Consider the following 16,502-nt stretch of genomic DNA (forward strand, 5'->3'; position numbering starts at 1 on the left):
CCTCCCCTAAGTGGAACTTAGCCTCGTCCGAGTGGAACTTGGTCATCGGAAGATGACAGCGGGCGTGCGTAAGAGGCTCGTCCGGGGATGAGGCAGCATCCTCGGGCGGCAGGAGGCAGCCTCCCCTCGGTTTAACTTAGTCTCCAGAGAATGAAAGCGGGCGTGCGTAAGAGGCCCGTCCGGGGATGAGGCAGCATCCTCGGACACCAGCCAGGAGCGCGCGGGCGCTGTGGAAGTAAGTACATCCACTCCTGGTACCTAAAATTTTCTCCAGCGGCGGGCCCCGGGCCTAAACTTTCTCCGGGCCGCGCAACACGCACTCTCCGCCGGACACCGACGGAGGCAACGTCCCCCTCCTGCGGTGACAAAAAAAATCCACTCCTGGTACCTAAAATTTTCTCCAGCGGCGGGCCCCGGGCCTAAACTTTCTCCGGGCCGCGCAACACGCACTCTCCGCCGGACACCGACGGAGGCAACGTCCCCCTCCTGCGGTGACAAAAAAAATCCACCCCTGGTACCTAAAATTTTCTCCAGCGGCGGGCCCTTGGCTGAAACTTTCTCCGGGCCGCGCAACACGCACTTTCCGCCGGACGCCGGTCCCAAAGCGCCACCCCGGACCACCACAAGGCTACAGCCACCATCCCCAAGCGCCACCCCCGACCGCAGCAAGTCGACCGCCACCAGGCGACAGCCACCATCCCCAAGCGCCACCCCCGACCGCCACCAGGCGACAGCCACCATCCCCAAGCGCCACCCCCGACCGCCACAAGGCGACCGCCACCATCCCCAAGCGCCACCCCCGACCGCCACCAGGCGACAGCCACCATCCCCAAGCGCCACCCCCGACCGCCACAAGGCGACCGCCACCATCCCCAAGCGCCACCCCCCGACCGCCACCCCCCGACCGCCACAAGGCGACCGCCACAAGGCGACCGCCACCATCCCCAAGCGCCACCCCCCGACCGCCACAAGGTGACCGCCACCATCCCCAAGCGCCACCCCCCGACCGCCACCCCCCGACCGCCACCAGCCGACCGCCACCAGCCGACCGCCACCAGGCGACCGCCACCAGCCGTTCGCGGTGTGCGCCTCCGGCGCCACCGGTCCCCAAGCACCATCCCCAAGCACCATCCCCGACCGCCACCCCCCGACCGCCACCCCCCGACCGCCACCAGCCGACTGCCACCAGCCGACCGCCACCAGCCGACCGCCACCAGCCGTTCGCGGTGTGCGCCTCCGGCGCCACCGGTCCCAAGCACCATCCCCAAGCACCATCCCCGACCGCCACCCCCCGACCGCCACCCCCCGACCGCCACCAGCCGACCGCCACCAGCCGACCGCCACCAGGCGACCGCCACCAGCCGTTCGCGGTGTGCGCCTCCGGCGCCACCGGTCCCCAAGCACCATCCCCAAGCACCATCCCCGACCGCCACCCCCCGACCGCCACCAGCCGACCGCCACCCAGCGACCGCCACCCGCCGTTCGCGGTGTGCGCCGTTATCCGCCTCTGGGTGGTCCTTGCCGGGCGTGGATCGGCGTCCGCTGTCGGTAGGTGACGGGACCATAATTGGCCCGCGGACCAGCCGGCGGGGCTCTATGGAAAAGCCCACCCGCCTTCGCTGGTTCCCCGGTCGGCCACGAGTAGCGATAATTCGGCCTCTTCGCCCGGAGCGCGGCTCAACTTAAGCGAAAATGCACTAAGTGCCAAAGCCCATTCATTTACAACGGCGTGTCCGCCAGAGGGCGCGTTTCCCGCCGCGGACCGGCCGGCGGGGCTCGTCGGAGAGCGTATCCGCCTCTCGGTGGTCCTTGCCGGGCGTGGGTCGGCGTCCGCTGTCGGTACTTTACGGGACCGCAATCGGCCCGCGGACCAGCCGGCGGGGCTCTCTTGAGAGCTTACCCGCCTTCGCTGGTTCCCTGGTCGGCCACGAGTGGCGAGAATTCGGCCTCTTCGCCCGGAGCGCGGAGCGACATTTGCGAAAATGCACTAAGTGCCAAAGCCCATTCATTTACAACGGCGTGTCCGCCAGAGGGCGCATTTCCCGCCGCGGACCGGACGGCGGGGCTCGTCGGAGAGCGTGTCCGCCTCTGGGTGGTTCCTTGCCGGGCGTGGGTCGGCGTCCGCTGTCGGTGGGTGACGGGACCATAATCGGCCCGCGGACCAGCCGGCGGGGCTCTCTTGAAAGCTTACCCGCCTTCGCTGGTTCCCTGGTCGGCCACGAGTGGCGAGAATTCGGCCTCTTCGCCCGGAGCGCGGCTCAACTTTTGCGAAAATGCACTAAGTGCCAAAGCCCATTCATTTACAACGGCGTGTCCGCCAGAGGGCGCATTTCCCGCCGCGGACCGGCCGGCGGGGCTCGTCGGAGAGCGTGTCCGCCTCTCGGTGGTTCCTGCCGGGCGTGGGTCGCCGTCCGCTGTCGGTACTTTACGGGACCACGTTCGGCCCGCGGACCAGCCGGCGGGGCTCTCTTGAAAGCTTACCCGCCTTCGCTGGTTCCCCGGTCGGCCGCGAGTAGCGAGAATTCGGCCTCTTCGCCCGGAGCGCGGCTCAACTTTTGCGAAAATGCACTAAGTGCCAAAGCCCATTCATTTACAACGGCGTGTCCGCCAGAGGGCGCATTTCCCGCCGCGGAACGGCCGGCGGGGCTCGTCGGAGAGCGTGTCCGCCTCTCGGTGGTTCTTACCGGGCGTGGGTCGGCGTCCGCTGTCGGTACTTTACGGGACCACGTTCGGCCCGCGGACCAGCCGGCGGGGCTCCCTAGAAAGCTTACCCGCCTTCGCTGGTTCCCCGGTCGGCCGCGAGTGGCGAGAATTCGGCCTCTTCACCCGGAGCCCGGAGCGACTTTTGCCATTTTTTTTCTAAGTGCCAAGGGCTCTCGCGCCGCGATGCGTCCGCCTCTGCTGGTTCCCCGGTCGGCCGCGAGTGGCGATAATTTGGCCTCTCCACCCGGAGCCCGGAGCGACTTTTGCCAAATTTTTTCTAAGTGCCAAGGGCTCTCGCACCGCGATGCGTCCGCCTCTGCTGGTTCCCCGGTCGGCCGCGAGTGTCGAGAATTCGGCCTCTTCACCCGGAGCCCGGGCCGACTCCCGCCGATATGATCACATCATGATCCTATAGCAAGTGTCGTACAACCATAACATGATGTACAAAATAAATATATAAATATTAACATCACCTATAAACATTAAATATATAAATATTAACATCACCTATAAACATTAAATATATAAATATTAACATCACCTATAAACATTATGAATACAATGTTTATAACCGAATGCTCACTTTATATTATTTGGCTGTAAATGCGAGCATAAGTTGTATATATCATGTATTTATCCACGAACCGTTAAACAGATGTCAAGTCAGGCTACCTTAAGAGAGTCATAGTTACTCCCGCCGTTTACCCGCCTGTGTGCGAGAGGCGGTGTAATTTCTCTCCGTGTCCGCTGGAGGGAGGTATTTCCCCGTTACGACCTCCGGGAAGATCACCGGGACGCGGAGAACGCTTAGCCGGGGCGCTTGGAGCCTCGTTCGGCTTAGAAAGTGAGGTGGAAAGCACTCGGGGAACCGGCTGGAGGTGCTGTGGAAGTCCAGCGGGCCGCGTAAAACGCTTAGCCGGGGCTCTGGAAGCCGCGTTCGGCTTAGAAAGTGAGGAGGAATGCATCATGAGAACCGGCTGGAGGTGCTGTGGAAGCTCGGCGGGCCGCGTAAAACGCTTAGCCGGGGCTCTGGAAGCCTCGTTCGGCTTAGAAAGTGAGGAGGAATGCATCATGAGAACCGGCTGGAGGTGCTGTGGAAGCTCGGCGGGCCGCGTAAAACGCTTAGCCGGGGCTCTGGAAGCCTCCTCGGGCTTCAAGAGTTAGGAGGAAAGCCCCATGAGAACCGGCTGGAGGTGCTCTGGAAGCTCATCGGCCAGCGGAAAACGCTTAGCCGGGGCTCTGGAAGCCTCCTCGGGCGTCGAGAGTTAGGAGAAAAAGCACCCCCGAGAACCGGCCGGGTCCTCCACGAACCGTGAAAAAGATGTCGAGTGCCGCTACCTTAAGAGAGTCATAGTTACTCCCGCCGTTTGGCCGAAGGTGTATTTACTCGCCGTGTCCGCTGGAGGGAGGTATTTCCCCGCTCCAACGTCACCGGCGGCTTCCGAACGTCTCTCCGAGCGCTCGGAAGTCCGCGCGGGGGGGAGAAGCGGGCCGTGCGAGGTACCGTGTGGAGCTGGACCGTCACCTGGTCCGCTCGTCGTGCGCGCCGGCCGCTGGAAGTCGAATAAAGCTCCGCGATCTCATCCGCGGTGCTTGTAAACAGCCGATCCGCTGGGCTGGAGCTATTTTGGGCCACTTGGCGCGCGCGCACGGCCTCCCGGATGGTGCCGCGTGGAGTGCGCGAGCGCACCGGCCGCTGGAAGTCGAATGAAGCTCCGCGATCTCATCCGCGGAGCTTGTAAAGTGCAGATCCGCTGGGCTGGAGCTATTTTGGGCCACTTGGCGCGCGCGCACGGCCTCCCGGAGGTGCCGGGTGGAGTGCGCGAGCGCACCGGCCGCTGGAAGTCGCATAAAGCTCCGCGATCTCATCCGCGGAGCTTGTAAACAGCCGATCCGGTCGTCTTGGAGCTATTTTCGGCCACTTGGCGCGCGCGCACGGCCTCCCGGAGGTGCCGGGTGGAGTGCGTGAGCGCACGGGCCGCTGGAAGTCGAATAATGCTCCGCGATCTCATCCGCGGTGCTTGTAAAGAGCCGATCCGCTGGGCTGGAGCTATTTTGGGCCACTTGGCGCGCGCGCACGGCCTCCCGGAGGTGCCGGGTGGAGTGCGCGAGCGCACCGGCCGCTGGAAGTCGGATAAAGCTCCGCGATCTCATCCGCGGTGCTTGCAAACAGCCGATCCGCTGGGCTTGGAGCTATTTTCGGCCACTTGGCCCGCGCGCACGGCCTCCCGGCTGTCCCGGTGGTCCCGGTAGCCTCCGCGGACGGTTAAAAAAATCTCAAGTGAGCCTACCATAAGAGAGTGACAGTTACTCCCGCCGTTTGGCCGCTCAAAGTGCCATCAGACGCGCAGCAACGCGAGTGTGCGCTAAGTGCGAGAGGTGGCGTATTTACCCGCCGTGTCCGCTAGAGGGAGGTATTTCCCCGTTACAAGCTCCGGGAAGATCAGCGGGACGCGGAGAACGCTTAGCCGGGGCTCTGGAAGCCTCGTTCGGCTTAGAAAGTGAGGAGTAAAGCACTCGGGGAACCGGCTGGAGGTGCGGTGGAAGCTCAGCGGGCCGCGTAAAACGCTTAGCCGGGGCTCTGGAAGCCTCGTTCGGCTTAAAGAGTGAGGAGTGAAGCACCCGGAGAACCGCCTGGAAGTGCTGTGGAGGCTCGGCGGGCCGCGTAAAACGCTTAGCCGGGGCTCTGGAAGCCTAGTTCGGCTTAAACAGTGAGAAGGAAAGCACCCGGGGAACCGGCTGGAGGTGCTCTGGAAGTCCAGCGGGCCGCGTAAAACGCTTCGCCGAGGCTCTGGAAGCCTCGTTCGGCTTAAATAGTGAGGAGGAAAGCACCCGGGGAACCGGCTGGAGGTGCTGTGGAAGCTCAGCGGGCCGCGTAAAACGCTTAGCCGAGGCTCTGGAAGCCTCGTTCGGCTTAGAAAGTGAGGAGGAATGCATCATGAGAACCGGCTGGAGGTGCTGTGGAAGCTCGGCGGGCCGCGTAAAACGCTTAGCCGGGGCTCTGGAAGCCTCGTTCGGCTTAAACAGTGAGGATGGGAGCACCCGGAGAACCGGCTGGAGGTGCTGTGGAAGTTCAGCGGGCCGCGTAAAACGCTTAGCCGGGGCTCTGGAAGCCTCCTCGGGGGTCAAGAGTTAGGAGAAAAAGCACCCCCGAGAACCGGCCGGGTCGTCCACGAACCGTGAAAAAGATGTCGAGTGCCGCTACCTTAAGAGAGTCATAGTTACTCCCGCCGTTTGGCCGAAGGTGTATTTACTCGCCGTGTCCGCTGGAGGGAGGTATTTCCCCGCTCCAACGTCACCGGCGGCTTCCGAACGTCTCCCCGAGCGCTCGGAAGTCCGCGCGGGGGGGAGAAGCGGGCCGTGCGAGGTACCGGGTGGAGCTGGACCGTCACCGGGTCCGCTCGTCGTGCGCGCCGGCCGCTGGAAGTCGAAAAAAGCTCCGCGATCTCATCCGCGGAGTGCAGATCCGCTGGGCTGGAGCTATTTTGGGCCACTTGGCGCGCGCGCACGGCCTCCCGGAGGTGCCGGGTGGAGTGCGCGAGCGCACCGGCCGCTGGAAGTCGGATGAAGCTCCGCGATCTCATCCGCGGTGCTCACAAACAGCCGATCCGGTCGGCTAGGAGCTATTTTCGGCAACTTGCGCATGCGCACGGCCTCCCGGAGGTGCCGGGCGGCGTGCGTGAGCGCACGGGCCGCTGGAAGTCGAATAATGCTCCGCGATCTCATCCGCGGTGCCTACAACTAGCCGATCCGGTCGGCCTGGAGCTATTTTCGGCCACTTGGCCCGCGCGCACGGCCTCCCGGCTGTCCCGGTGGTCCCGGTCGCCTCCGCGGACGGTTAAAAAAATCTCAAGTGAGCCTACCTTAAGAGAGTGACAGTTACTCCCGCCGTTTGGCCGCTCAAAGTGCCATCAGACGCGCAGCAACGGGTGTGTGCGCTAAGTGCGAGAGGTGGCGTATTTACCCGCCGTGTCCGCTAGAGGGAGGTATTTCCCCGTTACAAGCTCCGGGAAGATCAGCGGGACGCGGAGAACGCTTAGCCGGGGTGCTGGAAGCCTCCTCGGGCGTCAATAGTTGGGAAGAAAGCACCCCGAGGACCGGCTGGAGGTGCTGTGGAAGTTCGGCGAGCCGCGCAAAACGCTTAGCCGGGGCTCTGGAAGCCTCGTTCGGCTTAAACAGTGAGGAGGAAAGCAGCCGGGGAACCGGCTGGAGGTGCGGTGGAAGCTCAGCGGGCCGCGTAAAACGCTTAGCCGGGGCTCTGGAAGCCTCGTTCGGCTTAAACAGTGAGGATGGGAGCACCCGGAGAACCGGCTGGAGGTGCTGTGGAAGTTCAGCGGGCCGCGTAAAACGCTTAGCCGGGGCTCTGGAAGCCTCGTTCGGCTTAAACAGTGAGGATGGGAGCACCCGGAGAACCGGCTGGAGGTGCTGTGGAGGCTCGGCGGGCCACGTAAAACGCTTAACCGGGGCTCTGGAAGCCTCGTTCGGCTTAAGAAGCGAGGAGGAATGCACCCGGAGAATGACATTTTGAAAAGATTTGACTATAAATGCGATCATATGTAGTATATATCACATATTTATCCACGAACCGTTCAAGAAAATGTCAAATGAGCCTAACTTAAGAGAGTGACTGTTACTCCCGCCGTTTGGCCGCTCAAAGTGCCACCGGACGCGCAGCAACGGGTGTGTGCGCTAAGTGCGAGAGGTGGCGTATTTACCCGCCGTGTCCGCTGGAGGGAGGTAATTCCCCGTTACGACCTCCGGGGAGATCAACGGGACGTGGAGAACGCTTAGCCGGGGCTCTGGAAGCCTCGGGCGGCTTAGAAAGTGAGGAGGAAAGCAGCCGGGGAACCGGCTGGAGGTGCTCTGGAAGCTCAGCGGGCCGCGCAAAACGCTTAGCCGGGGCTCTGGAAGCCTCGTTCGGCTTAAACAGTGAGGAGGAAAGCAGCCGTGGAACCGGCTGGAAGTGCTGTGGAGGCTCGGCGGGCCGCGTAAAATGCTTAGCCGGGGTGCTGGAAGCCTCGTTCGGCTTAAAGAGTGAGGAGTAAAGCACCATGAGGACCGTCTGGAGGTCTTCTGGAAGCACAGCGGGCCGTGGAGAACGCTTAGCCGGGGTGCTGGAAGCCTGGGCCGGCTTAGAGAGTGAGGAGTAAAGCACCATGAGGACCGGCTGGAGGTCTTCTGGAAGCACAGCGGGCCGTGGAGAACGCTTAGCCGGGGTGCTGGAAGTCGAGTAAGGCTCAGCCATCTCGTCCAAGGTGCTTACAAAGTGCATGTCCGCTCGGCTGGAGGTATTTCCGGCCACCCGGCGCGTGTGCACGGCCTCTGGGTGGCTCCGGGCCGGCTAGAATTCCGGACCGCGATCGCTAACTCGCGGGACCCTAAATGGCCCGCGGACCAGCCGGCGGGACCTCGGTGACCACCCATCCGCCTCGCGGTGGTCCCTGGCCGGGTAGAATTCCGGACCGCGATCGGTACCTCGCGGGACCCTAAATGGCCCGCGGACCAGCCGGCGGGACCTCGGTGAGCACCCATCCGCCTCGCGGTGGTTCCCGGCCGGCTAGAATTCCGGACCGCGATCGCTAACTCGCGGGACCCTAAATGGCCCGCGGACCAGCCGGCGGGACCTCGGTGAAGACCCATCCGCCTCGCGGTGGTCCCCGGCCGGCTAGAATTCCGGGCCGCGATCGGTACCTCGCGGGACCCTAAATGGCCCGCGGACCAGCCGGCGGGACCTCGGTGACCACCCATCCGCCTCGCGGTGGTCCCCGGCCGGCTAGAATTCCGGACCGCGACCGCGAACTCGCGGGACCCTAAATGGCCCGCGGACCAGCCGGCGGGACCTCGGTGACCACCCATCCGCCTCGCGGTGGTCCCCGGCCGGGTAGAATTCCGGACCGCGATCGGTACCTCGCGGGACCCTAAATGGCCCGCGGACCAGCCGGCGGGACCTCGGTGAAGACCTATCCGCCTCGCGGTGGTCCCCGGCCGGCTAGAATTCCGGGCCGCGATCGCTAACTCGCGGGACCCTAAATGGCCCGCGGACCAGCCGGCGGGACCTCGGTGACCACCCATCCGCCTCGCGGTGGTCCCCGGCCGGGTAGAATTCCGGACCGCGATCGGTACCTCGCGGGACCCTAAATGGCCCGCGGACCAGCCGGCGGGACCTCGGTGAAGACCCATCCGCCTCGCGGTGGTCCCTGGCCGGGTAGAATTCCGGACCGCGATCGGTACCTCGCGGGACCCTAAATGGCCCGCGGACCAGCCGGCGGGACCTCGGGGAAGACCCATCCGCCTCGCGGTGGTCCCTGGCCGGGTAGAATTCCGGACCGCGATCGGTACCTCGCGGGACCCTAAATGGCCCGCGGACCAGCCGGCGGGACCTCGGTGAAGACCCATCCGCCTCGCGGTGGTCCCTGGCCGGGTAGAATTCCGGACCGCGATCGGTACCTCGCGGGACCCTAAATGGCCCGCGGACCAGCCGGCGGGACCTCGGTGAAGACCCATCCGCCTCGCGGTGGTCCCCGGCCGGGTAGAATTCCGGACCGCGATCGGTACCTCGCGGGACCCTAAATGGCCCGCGGACCAGCCGGCGGGACCTCGGTGAAGACCCATCCGCCTCGCGGTGGTCCCCGGCCGGGTAGAATTCCGGACCGCGATCGGTACCTCGCGGGACCCTAAATGGCCCGCGGACCAGCCGGCGGGACCTCGGTGAAGACCCATCCGCCTCGCGGTGGTCCCCGGCCGCGTAGAATTCCGGGCCGCGATCGGTAACTCGCGGGACCCTAAATGGCCCGCGGACCAGCCGGCGGGACGTCGGTGACCACCCATCCGCCTCGCGGTGGTCCCCGGCCGGGTAGAATTCCGGACCGCGATCGGTACCTCGCGGGACCCTAAATGGCCCGCGGACCACCCGGCGGGAGCTCGGTGAAGACCCATCCGCCTCGCGGTGGTCCCCGGCCGGGTAGAATTCCGGGCCGCGATCGGTAACTCGCGGGACCCTAAATGGCCCGCGGACCAGCCGGCGGGACCTCGGTGACCACCCATCCGCCTCGCGGTGGTCCCCGGCCGGGTAGAATTCCGGACCGCGATCGGTAACTCGCGGGACCGCAATTGGCCCGCGGACCAGCCGGCGGGACGTCGGTGACCACCCATCCGCCTCGCGGTGGTCCCCGGCCGGGTAGAATTCCGGACCGCGATCGCTAACTCGCGGGACCGCAATTGGCCCGCGGACCAGCCGGCGGGACCTCGGTGACCACCCATCCGCCTCGCGGTGGTCCCCGGCCGGCTAGAATTCCGGACCGCGATCGGTAATTCGCGGGACCCTAAATGGCCCGCGGACCAGCCGGCGGGACCTCGGTGAAGACCCATCCGCCTCGCGGTGGTCCCTGGCCGGCGTGGATTCCGGACCGCGATCGGTAATTCGCGGGACCCTAAATGGCCCGCGGACCAGCCGGCGGGACCTCGGTGACCACCCATCCGCCTCGCGGTGGTCCCTTGCCGGCTAGAATTCCGGACCGCGATCGGTAATTTGCGGGACCCTAAATGGCCCGCGGACCATCCGGCGGGACCTCGGTGAAGACCCATCCGCCTCGCGGTGGTCCCTGGCCGGCTAGAATTCCGGACCGCGATCGGTACCTCGCGGGACCCTAAATGGCCCGCGGACCAGCCGGCGGGACCTCGGTGAAGACCCATCCGCCTCGCGGTGGTCCCCGGCCGGCTAGAATTCCGGACCGCGATCGGTAACTCGCGGGACCCTAAATGGCCCGCGGACCAGCCGGCGGGACCTCGGTGAAGACCCATCCGCCTCGCGGTGGTCCCCAGCCGGGTAGAATTCCGGACCGCGATCGGTACCTCGCGGGACCCTAAATGGCCCGCGGACCAGCCGGCGGGACCTCGGTGACCACCCATCCGCCTCGCGGTGGTCCCCGGCCGGGTAGAATTCCGGACCGCGATCGGTAACTCGCGGGACCCTAAATGGCCCGCGGACCAGCCGGCGGGACCTCGGTGAAGACCCATCCGCCTCGCGGTGGTCCCCAGCCGGGTAGAATTCCGGACCGCGATCGGTACCTCGCGGGACCCTAAATGGCCCGCGGACCAGCCGGCGGGACCTCGGTGACCACCCATCCGCCTCGCGGTGGTCCCCGGCCGGGTAGAATTCCGGACCGCGATCGGTAACTCGCGGGACCCTAAATGGCCCGCGGACCAGCCGGCGGGACCTCGGTGAAGACCCATCCGCCTCGCGGTGGTCCCTGGCCGGGTAGAATTCCGGACCGCGATCGGTACCTCGCGGGACCCTAAATGGCCCGCGGACCAGCCGGCGGTACCTCGGTGACCACCCATCCGCCTCGCGGTGGTCCCTGGCCGGGTAGAATTCCGGACCGCGATCGGTAACTCGCGGGACCCTAAATGGCCCGCGGACCAGCCGGCGGGACCTCGGTGACCACCCATCCGCCTCGCGGTGGTCCCCGGCCGGCTAGAATTCCGGACCGCGATCGCTAACTCGCGGGACCGCAATTGGCCCGCGGACCAGCCGGCGGGACCCGCTTGACTTCCTATCCGCCTTCGCTGGTTCCCAAGTCGGCTAGAATTCCGGACCGCGATCGCTAACTCGCGGGACCGCAATTGGCCCGCGGACCAGCCGGCGGGACCCACTTGACTTCCTATCCGCCTTCGCTGGTTCCCAAGTCGGCTAGAATTCCGGACCGCAATCGCTAACTCGCGGGACCGCAATTGGCCCGCGGACCAGCCGGCGGGACCCAATCCACTTCCTATCCGCCTTCGCTGGTTCCCAAGTCGGCTAGAATTCCGGACCGCGATCGCTAACTCGCGGGACCGCAATTGGCCCGCGGACCAGCCGGCGGGACCCGCTCCACTTCCTATCCGCCTTCGCTGGTTCCCAAGTCGGCCACAAATTACGATTATTCGGCCTCTCGCTCTGGAAGTGCCATCGGCACTTGCTCGGAAAAGTGTCCGCCTCTTCTGGTTCCCTAGGTCGGCCGCCAAATGCGAAAAATCGGCCTCTACCCCGTTTGGGTACCAGGGGTAGGGTGCAGTACCAACTTTGGTCTTCAGGTGCGCCAGAGCGCGATGGTTGGTCCCACTAGTCAGCGTACTCATCGACGGTTTACTCCCCTTTCGCAAAATATAGTGGGCACGTATGTGCAGGACTGTTTATTTTTATTTTGAAAAATTTTCTAAGTGCCAGCGGACGCTGGCACACGACGTGTCCGAGCCACGATGGTGCCCAGGCCGGACAGCGACGGCGAAAAAGCCGATTCTGGAAGTTTCGAATATGCCAACGGCAAAAGCGGCGTGATGTGTCCGCCTCGGCTGGTTCTCCGGTCGGCCAGAAAAAGTGAAAATTCGGCCTCTCGCTCTGGAGGTCCGACGAACTTTGGCGAATATTTTCTAAGTGCCAACGGGTGTTGCGCCGAAATGTGTCCGACTCGGCTGGTTCCCCGAGTCGGCCCGAACGAGCGAAAATTCGGCCTCTTCGCCTGGAAGTCCGGCCGACTTTGGCGAATATTTTCTAAGTGCCAACGGGTGTTGCGCCGAAATGTGTCCGACTCGGCTGGTTCCCCGAGTCGGCCCGAACGAGCGAAAATTCGGCCTCTTCGCCTGGAAGTCCGGCCGACTTTGGCGAATATTTTCTAAGTGCCAACGGGTGTTGCGCCGAAATGTGTCCGACTCGGCTGGTTCCCCGAGTCGGCCCGAACGAGCGAAAATTCGGCCTCTTCGCCTGGAAGTCCGACGAACTTTGGCGAATATTTTCTAAGTGCCAACGGGTGTTGCGCCGAAATGTGTCCGACTCGGCTGGTTCCCCGAGTCGGCCCGAACGAGCGAAAATTCGGCCTCTTCGCCTGGAAGTCCGACGAACTTTGGCGAATATTTTCTAAGTGCCAACGGGTGTTCGGCCGTAATGTGTCCGACTCGGCTGGTGCCCCGAGTCGGCCCGAACGAGCGAAAATTCGGCCTCTTCGCCTGGAGGTCCAACGAACTTTGGCGAATATTTTCTAAGTGCCAACGGGTGTTACACCGTAATGTGTCCGACTCGGCTGGTTCCTCCGGTCGGCCCGAACGAGCGAAAATTCGGCCTCTTCGCCTGGAAGTCCGGCCGACTTGGGCGAATATTTTCTAAGTGCCAACGGGTGTTACGCCGAAATGTGTCCGACTCGGCTGGTTCCCCGAGTCGGCCAGAAAAAGTGAAAATTCGGCCTCTTCGCCTGGAAGTCCGGCCGACTTGAGCTAATATTTTCTAAGTGCCAACGGGTGTTCGGCCGTAATGTGTCCGACTCGGCTGGTTCCCCGAGTCTGCCCGAACGAGCGAAAATTCGGCCTCTCGCTCTGGAAGTCCTGCCAACTTGAGCGAATATTTTCTAAGTGCCATCGGGTCTTGCCCGGAAAAGTGTCCGACTCGGCTGGTTCCCCGAGTCGGCCCGAACGAGCGAAAATTCGGCCTCTCGCTCTGGAAGTCCTGCCAACTTGAGCGAATATTTTCTAAGTGCCAACGGCTGTTCGGCCGTAACGTGTCCGACTCGGCTGGTTCCCCGAGTCGGTCCGAACGAGCGAAAATTCGGCCTCTTGCTCTGGAAGTCCTGCCAACTTTAGCGAATATTTTCTAAGTGCCATCGGGTCTTGCCCGGAAAAGTGTCCGACTCGGCTGGTTCCCCGAGTCGGCCAGAAAAAGTGAAAATTCAGCCTCTTGCTCTGGAAGTCCTGCCAACTTGAGCGAATATTTTCTAAGTGCCATCGGGTCTTGCCCGGAAAAGTGTCCGACTCGGCTGGTTCCCCGAGTCGGCCCGAACGAGCGAAAATTCGGCCTCTTGCTCTGGAAGTCCTGCCAACTTGAGCGAATATTTTCTAAGTGCCATCGGGTCTTGCCCGGAAAAGTGTCCGACTCGGCTGGTTCCCCGAGTCGGCCCGAACGAGCGAAAATTCGGCCTCTTGCTCTGGAAGTCCTGCCAAATTGAGCGAATATTTTCTAAGTGCCAACGGGTCTTGCCCGGAAAAGTGTCCGACTCGTCTGGTTCCCCGAGTCGGCCCGACCGAGTGAAAATTCGGCCTCTCGCTCTGGAAGTCCTGTCAACTTGAGCGAATATTTTCTAAGTGCCATCGGGTCTTGCCCGGAAAAGTGTCCGACTCGGCTGGTTCCCCGAGTCGGCCCAAACGAGTGAAAATTCGGCCTCTTGCTCTGGAAGTCCTGCCAAATTGAGCGAATATTTTCTAAGTGCCAACGGGTCTTGCCCGGAAAAGTGTCCGACTCGTCTGGTTCCCCGAGTCGGCCCGACCGAGTGAAAATTCGGCCTCTCGCTCTGGAAGTCCTGTCAACTTGAGCGAATATTTTCTAAGTGCCATCGGGTCTTGCCCGGAAAAGTGTCCGACTCGGCTGGTTCCCCGAGTCGGCCCGAACGAGTGAAAATTCGGCCTCTTGCTCTGGAAGTCCTGCCAACTTGAGCGAATATTTTCTAAGTGCCATCGGGTCTTGCCCGGAAAAGTGTCCGACTCGTCCGGTTCCCTAGTTCGGCCACATAATGTGAAAATTCGGCCTCTTGCTCTGGAAGTCCTGCCAACTTGAGCGAATATTTTCTAAGTGCCATCGGGTCTTGCCCGGAAAAGTGTCCGACTCGGCTGGTTCCCCGAGTCGGCCCGAACGAGTGAAAATTCGGCCTCTTGCTCTGGAAGTCCTGCCAACTTGAGCGAATATTTTCTAAGTGCCATCGGGTCTTGCCCGGAAAAGTGTCCGACTCGGCTGGTTCCCCGAGTCGGCCCGAGCGAGTGAAAATTCGGCCTCTTGCTCTGGAAGTCCTGCCAACTTGAGCGAATATTTTCTAAGTGCCATCGGGTCTTGCCCGGAAAAGTGTCCGACTCGTCCGGTTCCCTAGTTCGGCCACATAATGTGAAAATTCGGCCTCTTGCTCTGGAAGTCCTGCCAACTTGAGCGAATATTTTCTAAGTGCCATCGGGTCTTGCCCGGAAAAGTGTCCGACTCGTCCGGTTCCCTAGTTCGGCCACATAATGTGAAAATTCGGCCTCTTGCTCTGGAAGTCCTGCCAACTTGAGCGAATATTTTCTAAGTGCCATCGGGTCTCTCCCGGAAAAGTGTCCGACTCGGCTGGTTCCCCGGTTCGGCCACATAATGTGAAAATTCGGCCTCTTGCTCTGGAAGTCCTGCCAACTTGAGCGAATATTTTCTAAGTGCCATCGGGTCTCTCCCGGAAAAGTGTCCGCCTCGTCCGGTTCCCTAGTTCGGCCACGGAATGTGAAAATTCGGCCTCTCTGAGGTACCAGGGGTACGCATTTAGGTACCAGGGGTAGTCGCTGAGGTACCAGGGGTATGCATTTAGGTACCAGGGGAGACCACTACGGTCTGTTGGTCCCCCTAGTTAGTGTACTCATCGGTTTACTCCCCTTTCGCAAAATATAGTCGGCACGTATGTGCAGGACTGTTTATTTTTATTTTGAAAAATGTTCTAAGTGCCAACGGAAGCTGGCACACGAACTGTCCGAGCCACGATGGTGCCCAGGCCGGACAGCGACGGCGAAAAAGCCGATGTGTGTTTGATGGAAGTTTCGAATATTTTCAAAGTGCCAACGGCACTTGCGGGGTGATGTGTCCGCCTCGTCTGGTTCCCCAGGTCGGCCAGAAAAAGTGAAAATTCGGCCTCTTCTCCTGGAAGTCCGGCCAAGTTTGGCGAATATTTTCAAAGTGCCAACGGCACTTGCGGGGTGATGTGTCCGCCTCGTCTGGTTCCCCAGGTCGGCCAGAACAAGTGAAAATTCGGCCTCTTCTCCTGGAAGTCCGGCCAAGTTTGGCGAATATTTTCAAAGTGCCAACGGCACTTGCGGGGTGATGTGTCCGCCTCGTCTGGTTCCCCAGGTCGGCCAGAAAAAGCGAAAATTCGGCCTCTTCTCCTGGAAGTCCGGCCAAGTTTGGCGAATATTTTCTAAGTGCCATCGGCACTTGCGGGGTGATGTGTCCGCCTCGTCTGGTTCCCCAGGTCGGCCAGAACAAGTGAAAATTCGGCCTCTTCTCCTGGAAGTCTGGCCAAGTTTGGCGAATATTTTCAAAGTGCCAACGGCACTTGCGGGGTGATGTGTCCGCCTCGTCTGGTTCCCCAGGTCGGCCAGAACAAGTGAAAATTCGGCCTCTTCTCCTGGAAGTCTGGCCAAGTTTGGCGAATATTTTCTAAGTGCCAACGACTCGACCAGCGTAAAGTGTCCGCCTCGGCTGGTTCCCCATAACGGCCACCATAAGTGAAAATTCGGCCTCTTCTCCTGGAAGTCAAGCCAAGTTTGGCGAATATTTTCTAAGTGCCAACGACCCAACCAGCGTAAAGTGTCCGCCTCGGCTGGTTCCCCATAACGGCCACAACAAGTGAAAATTCGGCCTCTTCTCCTGGAAGTCTGGCCAAGTTTGGCGAATATTTTCTAAGTGCCAACGACCCAACCAGCGTAAAGTGTCCGCCTCGGCTGGTTCCCCATAACGGCCACAACAAGTGAAAATTCGGCCTCTTCTCCTGGAAGTCTGGCCAAGTTTGGCGAATATTTTCTAAGTGCCAACGACCCAACCAGCGTAAAGTGTCCGCCTCGGCTGGTTCCCCATAACGGCCACAACAAGTGAAAATTCGGCCTCTTCTCCTGGAAGTCTGGCCAAGTTTGGCGAATATTTTCTAAGTGCCAACGACTCAACCAGCGTAAAGTGTCCGCCTCGGCTGGTTCCCCAGGTCGGCCACCAAAAGTGAAAATTCGGCCTCTTCTCCTGGAAGTCAAGCCAAGTTTGGCAAATATTTTCTAAGTGC

The sequence above is a fragment of the Syngnathus floridae genome, unplaced genomic scaffold, assembly GCF_059516105.1.
Source record: "Syngnathus floridae isolate MCC-2025c unplaced genomic scaffold, RoL_Sflo_1.0 HiC_scaffold_205, whole genome shotgun sequence".
Classification (NCBI taxonomy): domain Eukaryota; kingdom Metazoa; phylum Chordata; class Actinopteri; order Syngnathiformes; family Syngnathidae; genus Syngnathus; species Syngnathus floridae.